Source organism: Microtus ochrogaster, chromosome 2, assembly GCF_000317375.1.
Source record: "Microtus ochrogaster isolate Prairie Vole_2 chromosome 2, MicOch1.0, whole genome shotgun sequence".
Lineage (NCBI taxonomy): Eukaryota > Metazoa > Chordata > Mammalia > Rodentia > Cricetidae > Microtus > Microtus ochrogaster.
The window spans coordinates 35,367,438-35,380,895 of NC_022010.1; the positions used below are offsets into that span (position 1 = coordinate 35,367,438).

General features: G+C 42.5%; 1 protein-coding gene and 1 pseudogene across 5 annotated transcripts in view; both read left to right on the forward strand.

Moving 5' to 3' along the window:
* Positions 1-13,458, forward strand: part of Tp63 (tumor protein p63) — a 200,070-nt gene that overhangs the window by 29,581 nt on the left and 157,031 nt on the right. The gene's annotated exons all lie outside the window — the stretch shown is intronic.
* On the forward strand, positions 7,977-8,947 carry LOC113457575 (annotated as a pseudogene).

The window sequence follows — 13,458 nt, forward strand, 5'->3', positions numbered from 1 at the left end:
TTCCAGGACAGGCTCCAAAGCTACAGAGAAACCCTGTCTAGAAAAACCAAATAAACAACCAAACAAACATTCCCTAGATTCTCAACCAGGTTTTTCTGTAGAGCTCTGCCTGTATCTACACCAGCTTCTGGAGCAGTGTTTATTTATCTGTAGGGGGAGTGGCAGTCTTAGGGTTTCTATTGTTGTCATAAAATATCCAAATCAAGTTGTGGAGGAAAAGGTTTCTTTTAGATTACATGTTCCAGTCCCAATCCATCATGGGGGACATCAGGGTAGGAAGTTGAAGCAGGAACTGAAGAAGACATCATAGGGGAAATACTGCTTCCCGACTTACTCCTCATAGCTAGCTCAAAGGTAGCACCACCCACCATGAGCCAAGACCTCCCATATCCATCAATTAAGAAGATACCTTCACTCTAGGTCAATCCCTCTTCCCAGACATGTGGAGGTTTATATCAAGTGGACAAAAAGCAAGCAAAGACAAAGAAAGAAACAAAAACCTGAACCAGAACTTGTAGGAGGGGAGATTCTGAAAACTGTATGGTCAGAGGGCAACTCCAGTCGATGGTTTCACCTTGCACCTTGTTTTGTGGCATCGTCTCTCTGTCGTATGTCACTGCATATGCTAGGCTAACTGGTTCCTCGGGCTCTGTGTATTGCATATTCTCTCACCTCCTCCCGCCTACCCCACAAAACCATTGGGACTGGACATGGGATGCATGCGTGCTCCTAGGCCTGGCTTTTATGTTCCGAGGATACAAACTCAGATCCTCATTCTTGCCTAGGAATCTCCCCCAGCATCTCTCCAGTCCCTCCTGGGGTAATGTCCCACTGTCAGTTAAGACTAGAGGAATTTACTAGGCTCACTCCTCAAAAGTCTAAAGAAATAAAAGAAGCGTGAATCAGAAAGGAATAAATAAAATCACTGATTTTTTTTAGATAGTTCACAGTTGGAGACCAGTATTATGCTAATAATTCCAAAGATACTTTAAAAATAAAGAAAATGAGAACTTGATATGTTTGATGAGTAGGGCTGCAGAAATGCCGAACAAAATTCTGGCAAAGCGAATAGAAGAGAGCACAGCACAAAGAACAATGTATATGAACAATGGAAGAGAAAGCATTTGACAGTAGACCGTGTCTTCTGGTGATACGAATGTTAGAGGGGGAGAATTCTTTAACCTAATAAGGGCTCACACATTGCAGATGCACAGATCCTAACAGGTTAGCTGCACATTCAAAACTTTACAGGTGGAACAGGAAAGGGATGCCAACTTTTCTGTTCAAATTTTCTTCTGCATCCTTCAAACGTCACTGTATCTCTTTGCTTGCTTTGATCATCACATATACCAAAGAACATCTCATATTTAATGTGCCTGGGTTTATTTGAGCTTCATCTGGATATTCGTCTTCTTTTTCACATGTAAGAGCTTACTCTTACTTTCTCTTTCTTTGAAGTGAGTTGGTGTTTTGCCTGCAGTGTATCTCTGTGTAAGAATGTTGGATCCCCCAGAACTGGAATAACAAACATTTGTGAGCTGCTGTGCTGGGAAACGAACCCAGGTCTTCTAAAAACGAAGTCAACACTCTTAACTGTGGGGCCATCTCTCCAGTTCTGAACCATCTTATCTTTAAAATAACATAAAGTTTTTGTTTCTATCTTAGTATTTTAGGATTTGTGCTCTTGCCGTGTCTGAGATTTCATTATGTAGAAAAAAGATTTCCCTCCATAACAAATTTGTTGCCATTTTTATCATCAGAGGATATTGTATATTGTCAAATATCTCTCCTGTTTGTCATGTGAAATGTTCTTTTTAGTGTTCTCTTATATTTACTTTGCTAGGACTTTATTGAGAATCTTGAATTCTTTGTAAACAGTACATATTTATATGAGCCCCCTTTTCCTCTCTCATTTCTTCTCTCTCTCTTTCCCTCCCTCTCTCCTCCTCCCTCTCCATTCTTTCTTCCTCCCTTCTTTTCTTGATCAAGCATGTGTATTTTGTTTTATTTCTTTGGTATCAGGTTTTATGGTTATGATCCCTGGAATCTTGGATCCGGTGGCTGTACTGTTGAGTAAGCCCTTCCTCCCCCTTTGATGGGATAGCTTTAACAAAGGAATCATGCTACCATTCAGTCCAGCCAGAGAGTGTAAGTAGGTGAACACAGATCAGTGTTGGGCTTGTTACTGGAATCTTCAGTAGACGCTCTTGATGCTTGCATGAGGTACTGAATTCACAAGGATTTTCCTGATGTCTGACTTTTCAGTGGCAGACCTAGAGGCTTACATCCCAGGGCCAGGCTTCTATCTTTGTTCTCTAATGAATGGCTTGGAGCTTTGGTCCAGTGGAGTGGACTGGTGATAACATCTGTGAAGGTAGACCTGGGGCCTATGTGCTCAGACTCTAATGAGGCCTGAGTCCAGGGCTTTCAGCCTGTGTTTGGTCCTTAAACATAACTTGTATGGCCAACACGATCTTGTGTTAGTATTGGAGATGCTCTTTCAAGAGCCTGTGTTCTAAAATCTGGGAGCTGTGTAGTGCTAGGGTATACTAGAGCAGGCCTGGTACTTTGATCCATAACAATGCTGAGTTTATAACCTTACTCTTAATCCTTCAAATGGATGGTGTAACTTTTCACTCTGCCCTGGCCTTGCTTTGGGAATGGGAGACACTGGCATTGAGAAACTGCCCTCTGAACCTCTCAAACGCATTTTTCTAACTTGTCAACTGCATTCAGTAGCTGTGCTCTCTCATCATCTGGAATGTTTTAGTTCCTGAAGAGAGTTTTCCTCATGAAGAGTTGTTCAGGTTGTGAGGGAAATGAGACCCTGACTCTACAGCTTTGGCATTTTGCTGCCATTATATCCACTTGCAAATTTTAAAGTTTGTAATTAGGTAGGTAAAAATGATAAATATTTAGACATTAACAGAATTCCCAGATATTAGCAAAATTACATGAAATAGTTTTTGAGAGATAACTTATTTAGAGCAACAACAAGAATATGAATTAGCAACAATTAAAACTACCAGCTCTCCGTGCCAAAATCCAAACTCTCCACACAGAATGGTGTGGGGGCTTCAGTAAATTCAGGGGGAAATCATTTTCTGATAGTATAAAGTTGTCAACTCTCTGAATGGTGCCGGTGGCATGGAAGTCCAGCTTAGCTCCAGTAGATTTTATTTTGTTTCTAGAATTTGGTGGTTAAAAGAGATCAAGAGAAACAAATGTCCCGGAAAAAAAATTGAAAATCAAAAGTTAGATTTTTACTATCATATCCTGAGCCATAGAACATCTTTATGATAATAAAATTACACAATAGTAGCCGGGCGGTGGTGGCGCATGCCTTTAATCCCAGCACTCGGGAGGCAGAGGCAGGCGGATCTCTGTGAGTTTGAAGCCAGCCTGGTCTACAAGAGCTAGTTCCAGGACAGGAACCAAAAGCTACGGAGAAACCCTGTCTTGAAAAATCAAAAAAAAAAATATGCAATAGTATGAGTACAGCAATAGACCCCCACCCACCCATCCAAAAAAAAGTACACTATCATAAGAATCCCAGGGATGGGTTTTAATGTTTGGCGCTGCAACTCAGAGTGTTATGGAGAGATATTTAGTGCTCAGTGCAGGTGAGAAGAAAAGCAGCAAATGAAGAAAAGAGCCTAGTAGCTATACATGTACATTCAACAAGTTTGAAATCTTCACTAAGTATAAAGACAAAGGGAAAAGCCATAGACATGAGACCTACTGATCCAGTTTGCAAAATTCTATCTGCCTAGAAATTGAAATAATACCATCATATAGAAATTAAGTATACTGGGAAAATATTCAATCCATGACAGAGGGTCAATATATTGTACATATATTATTACACATGACAATGCAAAACACAAGATCTCAGGTCCCAGGAAAATTCACGGAGACCATTAATAAGTAATTCCACAAAGAAAGAATACCCGTACCAAAAGCATATACAAAACACTCATTTTTTTTCCAGCCATTGAAGAGAGCAAAACTCAAAGCAACCTGTCATTGTCTGATAGATAAATTGGTACCTTTATTTTCTTTTTTTAACTGTTAATTCCAATTGCTGTGTAAAGTTATAGATTTTTACATTGTTGCATCATCCCAAAGGAAACTTCACCCACCAGGGGAGGTGAGCTTTCTTGGCATGTGCCCAGCCTTTAGTTGCTCCTCCCCCAACACATTCATTGTTCAGAAGTTTTATTTCCTGGAATCTGCCTCAAAGATGGAACAGGGTAGAGACTATTTTTGGTGAGATTCACGGAAGCATTATCTATAAAGCCAAAGACGACCCAAGAAAATCAATGACGAACTATCCTCTGTGGCTTTTAGCTAATCTATTCCCCATTCTGCTCTGCAATCTCCTATTCAAAGGCAGACAGACACCACTGCTTCCCCGGTGCCCAAGACTCTGAATCTGCATCGTTCCCTTGACTGAGAGTCTTAAAGGGAGTAAGTGTGAACCCCTGCAAACCTGGTGACGGGGATGACTCCTGGCGGACTGTAAATGATACCGCGAAGCCCTTCAATTCATCAGGAAACATGTTAGGCCCTTCCCATGTGCTATCTTACATTTGATGCTTCTGTAGTCTATAGCCCAGATGACAAAATAGAAGTAGCACCTAAATTGCCTATGTAGCTAGTCAATGGTAAATGTGAGGTATAAACCCAGATTTGTGTTAGTCCGTGAATAAAACTTTTAACGATCACAAGGGTAGTACCTAAAAGAACAAAAGTTTCTAATATACATTAGACAGCTATGAGCTAGGGCCTGCAGTAAGTGCTTTCTATGTATCTCCTCATTTAAACTTAGCAACAGCTTCACGAGAGAGACACTATTACCATCCCCATACACAGATGAAGAAACTGGAGCCCCTATACAAGACACCCAAGGCCTTTGTCCTGAAAGCATTAGAGCTCAAATGAAGCCAGATCCAATACACTTTGCTGCCCTGCGGAAGCCCTACTGCAGATGTGGTTGTTTTGTAATGTGTTAGAGTACACGCTTCATCTATTCATTCCGTCTTGGAAACACATATTTAGCAACCCACTTGCTGAAGAACGAGATGCCAGGGTGGCACACACAGTAGGCAGCAGGAACACATGCTATTTCTGAAAAACGAGAGCTTTATTTCTTTCTTAGTTTCCGGTGAGTCAGTTCCAGCCCCTATCATATTCGGCATATTGAATGTCCCACTATAGTGCTGAACAATTCGAGGTTCCAAACAAAGCCAAGACGATGACTTCATCTTCTGTTCCTTTGTCGGGAACTCGGTCTCCTCTTTACACTTGAACATGAAGTCATCGTGGTAGCCTGCCAGTCATGAGCCCCTGCTCAGTGCTTCTGAATTCGTAGAATCTCTGTCTTGCATGACCGGGAGTAAGAACAACTCGGCACCTGTTCTCAACCTGCTAAAGTGTGTGGTGTTCTCATCAGAAGGATATCCACAGAATGCAGATGCGTCACCTAGGATGAAAAATGGGCTGCACCAAGTTTAAGTTCAAAGTTTGGAGATTTGATTACAACCGAGCCATTTGCAGCTTCAGCGACTGCATGGAGATGGTTGGGGAAATTATCACTGTGATGGTCGTATGGCCGGGACTAGCAAACAGAACCTACATGATATAGATTCTGTATAAAGCTCATGGCACTGGATTTCCCAGAAGAAACTTTTGCTGCATCCTTTATTCTTTCCTGCAGCAAGTCGATACTCACTTGAGAATTCTGGTAAGCGAGGCAGTGTGCTATGTGCAGAAAGAGTGAGCTCAGCCCAGTACACTCACTGTGTTAAAAAAAAATTGACGATCCTATCAGGAGGAGACACGATTTATTTCAATACATGTTATAAATGTTGTAGTGACCAGAGGGTGGAGCTCATAGAATGACTAAGTCTACACTGCAAAGCTTTAAAAGCTTAAAATGGGGGATATTAGAGATGGAGCCATTCATGCAGATAGGGTGGTGTGAGTAGAGCAGAATTTTGAGAACTGTGGCTCCATTCATGTTTTGGAAAGTGAGAGTAACAAGTGAGAATAGAATAGAATAAACTGACATTTTATGGATGACACGAAGAAGTGTAGCTATTTTGGGGATAGAAGTATATAGCTGTATAAAGATAAAAGTTATTAATGGTGCTAATTCTGAAAAGAAGGAAGGAAGGACAGATAAAAGGGTAACTTTTGTCCCGCATGTGATTTGTGACTTTTACATTTTTATAGTGAGAGAATATACATATGCACATATATATAGTGTGTATGTGATAGAAATAAATAAACATCTAAATTTCGTTAGACTAATATTGAGATAATAAAATGACAAAAAAATGTGACAAAGCCAGGGAAACTGGAAACAGGAAGAGTCGAAGTGGGCACTGGTGAAAAATCAGACATTTCCCCCAAACATATGAGGTTAGTTTTTAAATGTGGTCAATAAAGAATGACAGAATAAGCAGGTTGATTGATTAGCCCAGGGACTTTCTTAAAGGGGAGTAGCTTGTAAGGAAATGGGTGGAGAAAAGGGTTAATGAGAACTGTCCATGCTCAGAAGAGTTAGCATTGTAAAGTCGATGGGCTGGGGATATGGAGCTTAGACTCCTTGTGTGTTTAGCTTCTTGGTTTTGACTCACTCTGCTTTGAAAAGTTCTAGCAATGTCATTCTTGGTCACCAGGCCCCTCTCCTCTAGGCCCAGCTTCTGTCCCCTAAGACCTGACTTCACAGTTTTCTAGCTCTTGGGCATTCCCGTAGCATGCACTGCAACCTTCCCAGAGTGCCTCACTTCCTGTGAACTGCAGTAAGGCATGGGCATTTCATCTACTTCTACAACTGTCTCCCAGTTCATCCTCCACAAACATGTGCTCAAGGAAGAAAAGAAGTCTGGGAAGGAGAACAAAGAAGAAGAAATTGCTTTCTCAGGTGACTTTTCTACAGAATGGAAAGTCTGGTGCCATTGTTTAAAGTAGGATCTTCTCGTTCTCCTCATCCTTAAAGGGCAGAAGGAAGAATCAAGCAGCGAATATGTCAGTGTTTCCCCCACCTTCCTAACGCTGCAGCTCCTTAATACAGTTTCTCATGTTGTAGTGACCACCTCCTTCCTTGTTGCTTCAGAACTGCAATGTTGCTGCTGTTAGGAATCCTAGTGTAAATATCTGCTATGCAGATGGCCTAAGGCAATCCTAGTGAAAGGGTGATTAGACCCCCTATGGGGTCATGACCCATAGTTTGAGAACTCCTCACAAAGCAGCAAGCCCAGCAGTAGAAAGACTACCTGGGAGAGGAAGAAGAAGGAAGAGGGCAGAGCAGCATAACCAGTGCTCTGGCACTATCCTCAGCTATACTGGCTCCTTGCATATCCATCCTGAGTTTTGGATCCTACAAAATGAAGACAGAGAAGTTTTTTCGATTGTTTGAATTTTTGAGAAAGGACAAGGAAAGAAAATGCTTGACTAGGACTCATGAATGTAGGAAAGGAAAGGAAGGCAGGAGGAGTGTGCTCTGAGTTCCATACCAGGCTCCATCTCCATGGTCCATATGTATATATTTGTCTTTGTTATTTCTATTGCTTAGAAGACACTCCATAACCATGGCAAACATTTCATTGAGGGGCTTCGTTACAGTTTCAGGTTCAGTCCATCATTATCATGGCGGGAGGCACAGTGGAGCACAGGCAGATGTGGTACTGGAGTAGCTGAGAGTCCTTCATCTTGCAGGCAATAAGAAGTCAACTGATTGTCACACTGAATGAAGCTTGAGAAAAAGACCTCAAAACCCACCCCCACAGTGACACACTTCTTCCAACAAGGCCATACCTCCTTATAGTACCACTCCCCTTGGGGGCCATTTTCGTTCAAATCACCACAATATTAAACATATAGTATTGTATAGAACAAAATACACATATTACATATATATTATATAATAAAATAGAAAATAAATATAATATAATATATATGTGTCTGGCAAAGTGGATATCATTGCCATCAATGAGCCCTGACTTACCTCTACTACATGGTCTACATGTTTCAGTATGACTCTACCCATGGCAAGTTCAATGTCACAGTCAAGGCCGAGAATGGAAAGCTTGTCATCAATGGGAAGACCATCACCATCATCCAGGAGTGAGATCCCTCCAAGTTCAAATGAAGTGATGCTATTGCTGAGTATTTCTTGGAGTCTATTGGTATCCTCACCACCATGAAGAAGACCAGGGCACCTGAAGGGTGGAAGCAAAAGTGACATCATCTTTGCCCCTTCTGCTGATGCCCCATGTTTGTGATGGGTGTGGACTACAGAAAGTATAGCAACTCACTCAAGATTGTCATCCATGCTGCCTGTAGCAGCAACTGCTTAAACCCCCCTCCGCCCCTTCCACCCCCCACCATCTACCCTCTGGGCCAAGGTCATCCATGACAGCTTCGTGGAAGAACTCATGACCACAGTCTATGCCATCACTGCCACTCAGAAGACTGTGGACTGCCCCTCTCGGAAGCTGTGATATGATGGGCATGGGGCTACCCAGAACATCATCCTCATAGCCACTGGTGCTGCTGAGACTGTGATCAAGGTCAGCCCAGAGCTGAAAGGGAAGTTCACGGGCATGGCCTTCCACGCTGCTACCCCCAATGTGTCGGTCATAGATCTGATATGTCACAACCGGGAGAAAGCTGCCAAGTAGAGTGACATCAAGAAGGTGCTGAAGCAGGCGTTCAAGAATCCACTAAAGAACATCGTGAGCTACCATCTTGAGCTACACTGAAGACAAGGTTGTCCCCTGTGACTTTAAACAGTGGCTCCCGCTCTTTCACCTTTAATGCAGGGGCTGGCATTGCTCTCAGTGACCACTTCATAAAGCTCACTTCCTGGCACGACAATGATTATGGTTAGAGCAACAGGGTGGTAAACCTCATGGCCTACATGACCTCCAGGGAGTAAGAAGCCCTGGGCCACTCACCCCAGTAAGAACACGAAAGCAAGAAAGAGGCCTTTATGATTCAGCCTCTGACAATGGGCATCCCCCCTCACAGTTTTCATCCCAGACCCCCAAAAGAAAGCAAGGTGCTTAGGGAGTGCTGTTCTCTTAAACACCATCAATAAAGTTCCTGAACCACCCCCTGCCCGAAAAGAAAAGAAAAGAAAAGAAAAGGAAGATTAGAAGAATAGTATTTCAGGAGGTACTTTAGATTTAAGAAAGTTTCACTAAGAGCAAAGCCTTCCAAGTCTAAAACATCTCCCAACTGAGTCTGTTCAACTCCCCTCGCTCACACATGCATGTTGGTGATGAGTAACTTGAGACCAAGAAGAGGGGATATAATTCAAACCAATCTCCCACTGTCAGGTCACAGACTTCAGAACTGCCCTGGGTGAAGGAGAGTAGAGGGTGTGATCATCCCTAAGATCTGGCAGATTTATTCCTGTGCTTTGGTGCCTGGGGAAGGCTCCTCAGGCACAAACAGATGCTTCTTGCTTTAAAGAAGGCAGTTTAGAGGCACTCCTGACCCTGACTGTTTGGGTGACACCGCCCCTGTGCCTGGGAACAGCTGTTCTGTGTCCTCTGGCTCTGAAAGGACTTCCTGCCTCATTCTTTCAAAATTTAAGAGACCTTATCTGCTGTGCTCTGCTGCCGAGGAGAGATGTGGCTGCTGATAGGGTTCAACCCTTCAAAAGTTTATGGCCACTGGCCTTGGAAAGGAAACTGATGGGAAACTGATACCCGGGGAGCTGTAGGTATCTGTCCTCACCTGTCACGCCCTAGGACTTAGCCAGGAGCTGTGTTCTTCTATGTAGGTGTATGGAGAGAGATCCTTGGAGACTTCCGTTTCAGAGGCATTGAGTTCTGACTGCTTATTAGAGAGGAAACTATTGCCTTGCACCTCTGACTCTCTCTTGATTTAAGTGTCTCAAAACAGCGGAGCTGCGCAGTGGCCCCTCACTTTAAACCGCAGAAACTCAAGCGTCAAAGAGGGCAATCGACTCCTGAAATCACAGCGCCAAGCATCTAACTTGATCAAAGCCACGCAGGGAGGTAATGCCAACCTGGTCTGCACCGAAAATTTTTTTATCTGAAGAATTTGTGGTTCTGCCAATAATTCCTCCAGTGTGTGTAAAACACATGCATGTCATAAGATCCCCAAATCGTATGCCCGCATGTGCATCCCGAGAGCTGAGTTAAATTATATCTTCATCCTAGGTCTCAGATTGCTCATTTCTAACACAGGAGAGGGGGGCCAGGCAAGAGTCCTTTGCGGTATTCTACAGTTTGAATTTTCTTAAAATAAAATATTCCTCTAATGAAATTTTCATTAGCTGCATCAGGCAGAAAGGTGGCCACACATTTCCAAATGAGCTTTCAGTGGTGATTTCCTTTCATGCTGCTTGGTCACCATCTGTAAAAAGAAAGTATGCCTCCCATTGAGAAGGCCGAACATCTCCGCTGTCATCCCTGGTGTTTAGAACAGCAGCCACTTTCTGCCCTGCTATTGCTGTCCTCTGGAACTTTATGGCTTTGTTGTATAAACAAACCAATTTCTCAGTTAGGTATCAATCAGAACTGTGGACCACTGTACTGAGAACTGAACCGTTGGGCTAGATCATCATGTCACCTGCCAGAGATGTTCATATTCAAAACGTCACCGAGTGTGGGCTGTTCAGGGCCACATTGGTTAAAGAATGGACTAAAAGGTGGAACCCCAGCTCTAACTTCTCCACCGCAGCTCCCTCTCTCCATGTGCTGTTTGGATTGGTGTTGAAGGCAGCTGTGGTCTCAGATTGGCAGCACTAATTCCAATGCTCATTCTCTCGTGGGCCTACAACTCCTGTGAGCTGGTCCTATTGAGACACCTTAACAAGCTCCCCTGGGGTCCTTCCTGCAAGAGCACCATCTTGTAGAAGATTCTCCTCAGGGACATCAATAAATAAAAAGTGATTTTAAAACATGGGTTTTACTCTTTGATTATGTGCTTGTGTGTTTTCGTTCGCACGTTTGCATCCCCTTCTTTTCCCCTTTGTCCTTTCTTTCCCCTTCTTTGCCATTTATTTATTATTTATTTATTTCCTCCTTCTCACCTTTCCTTTCCTCCTCTTCCTCACCTTCCTTTCATTTTCAATAAAGATTTCACTTTGAAAAGGAGTGTGGTATAACTTACCCCTCCATAGTTACCTCTAACTAGACAGTAAGAGTAAAATCTAAACTGGAGAGTCTGGCACAGCAGAAAACACCCAAAATCTCAGCTCCGTGGAGGCAGGGGCAGCAAACCAATTTGGAGACGATGTATGTAATAAGACCCCATCTCAAAATAGAATGAATTTTAAGAGGGGCTGGGCTAGGACTTGACTTTGGAGCAGCAGCCCTTTGTTTTAACTGAATTTAAATTGAAATACCTCTCAGTTCCTCTTTTCATGCCCTTATTTCCCTCACTTTGTTTCATCTTAATCAGAGGGAGTAGCCCTTCCTTCCTTTAAGACAGAGGTTATAGGTTAATCCTCCAACAAAGATATGACAGAGTAGTTACTGACGTCTTTTTATTTGCTAGTGTGTATGTGGTGTGTGTGTTTGTGTGTGTGTGTATGTGTGTGTGTGTGTGTGTGTGTGTGTGGATGGGTGGTATATATATGCTTGCTCACATATATGCATGTGAACATAGGAATGTCAAAGTATATGTTGGCATGTCAGAGGACAACCTTCAGGGTCTTCTTGCTGCTAACCATGGTTAGCTGATCCATGAGCTTCTAGAAATTTTCCTGTCTCCACAATTCCCTTCTCATAGGAGGGTGCTGGGACTAGAGATGTCTGTGCCACTGTGCCCAGCTTTTGTGGGAGCTCTGGCAATCTAAACTCAGGTCATCCAACTTGCCCAGCAAGCACTTTTGTACACTGAGCCATCTCACCAGCTCTATTGTCGTTACATTTCAAAAGCTTGATATGTCTGACTTTCCAAGCCAGCTGCACTCTTTAATGAGCTGTGAGACCATATACTGATTACTCCTTCATTTTCTGTATCTATAAAGAAGCTAATAATAAACCATGCTCTTTGAGGACTAAGCATGCTAATGTATGTGATGTTCTTAAAAGAGTATCAGAAATGTCATAAATTATATAAACATTGTTGTTTATAGCTCTGTATTTCTTTGTAATTACTTTTTACAACGTGATAAAGGTGTGCTGATTTTATTGAAATTATCACTTCAAGTCGTTTTCAGAAATATCTGAATAATTGATATTCCCTTGTTTACTTGGAGAACCATCTCGCTGTGGAATGTAAAGTAGTGCCTATTATTATGCATGTCTCACATAAATTATATCGAAATAAAAAGGGATGACTGATACACCCTGTGATGGGTTAAGTTTGATTGCCAAACTGACTGGAGTGAGAAATAGCTAGATTAGGCAAGCTCCCCTCTAGGTATGCCTATGAGGGCATTTTTAGCAAGGATTGATTAGGAGAGTCATGTTTGGTGGGCAGCAGCATCTCACAGGAGAGGTTTCCAGACACAGTAAAGGAACAAGCTCATCAGCACGGACATGCTCACTCCACTTCCAGGACATAGTAATGTGAGCTTTGCTGCTTTGGGATGCTGTGTCCACCTTTGGGGGCTGGCACCTCTGTGAGGCAAAACCAATCTTTCCTTCCTTCGGTTGGTTCTGTCAGGTGTTTTGTTAGAGCAAGGAAAAGGCTGGAGAAGACAAACACAGAATTCAGACTTAAGTACACATAAGCTCACTGCATACTGCGTAGTTGACTGCAGACACACAATGATGCAGTGGAAAACACAGTCCCTGCATACAGCAAACTCACTCTTTTGTGAATGAAAGGTCAGTTTTCCTGTCAGTCTTCACAAAACATAGTAAGGATCTTCCCTGGCCAAAGCGTGCACAGTTACTTCCTTATTTTAAGACTATAGCAACCCTGTGACGCTGCTCTTAGTTTTGAGATTTGCTTCACATCACAAAATTGCTCAGTCACCTTCTACATGTAAGTATGACATCTAGTAAAATATTTTGTTAACTTTTGTACCCAAGTTGAATTAAAAATCCAAATAAAAAGTTCATACATAAAGCTTGGCATGTAACTGAGTGATAGAGCATGTCCTTCGTATGTATGGGACTCTGGGTTCAATGACAAGCAGAAAAAAAGGTAGACACACCCTTACTATTTTGCATTGGACTTGGGGAGGCACCAAGAGGCAGATTCAAATGGCTATAAAACACTGGGCTTTAATGCAAGCATCCTCTGATCATTACCAATGGTCCAATGACTTTTCAAAGTGAAGATATTAAAAAGTTTAGAATGAGTAAACATTAGAAAAGTCAAACTTTCTTGAACTCTGCAAACACAAACTTGTTAACATTGAATACACACACACACACACACACACACACACACACACACACACGTGATGTGGGAGAATCTTCTGTTTTGAGTTGATTTCATTGGTTAATAAAGACA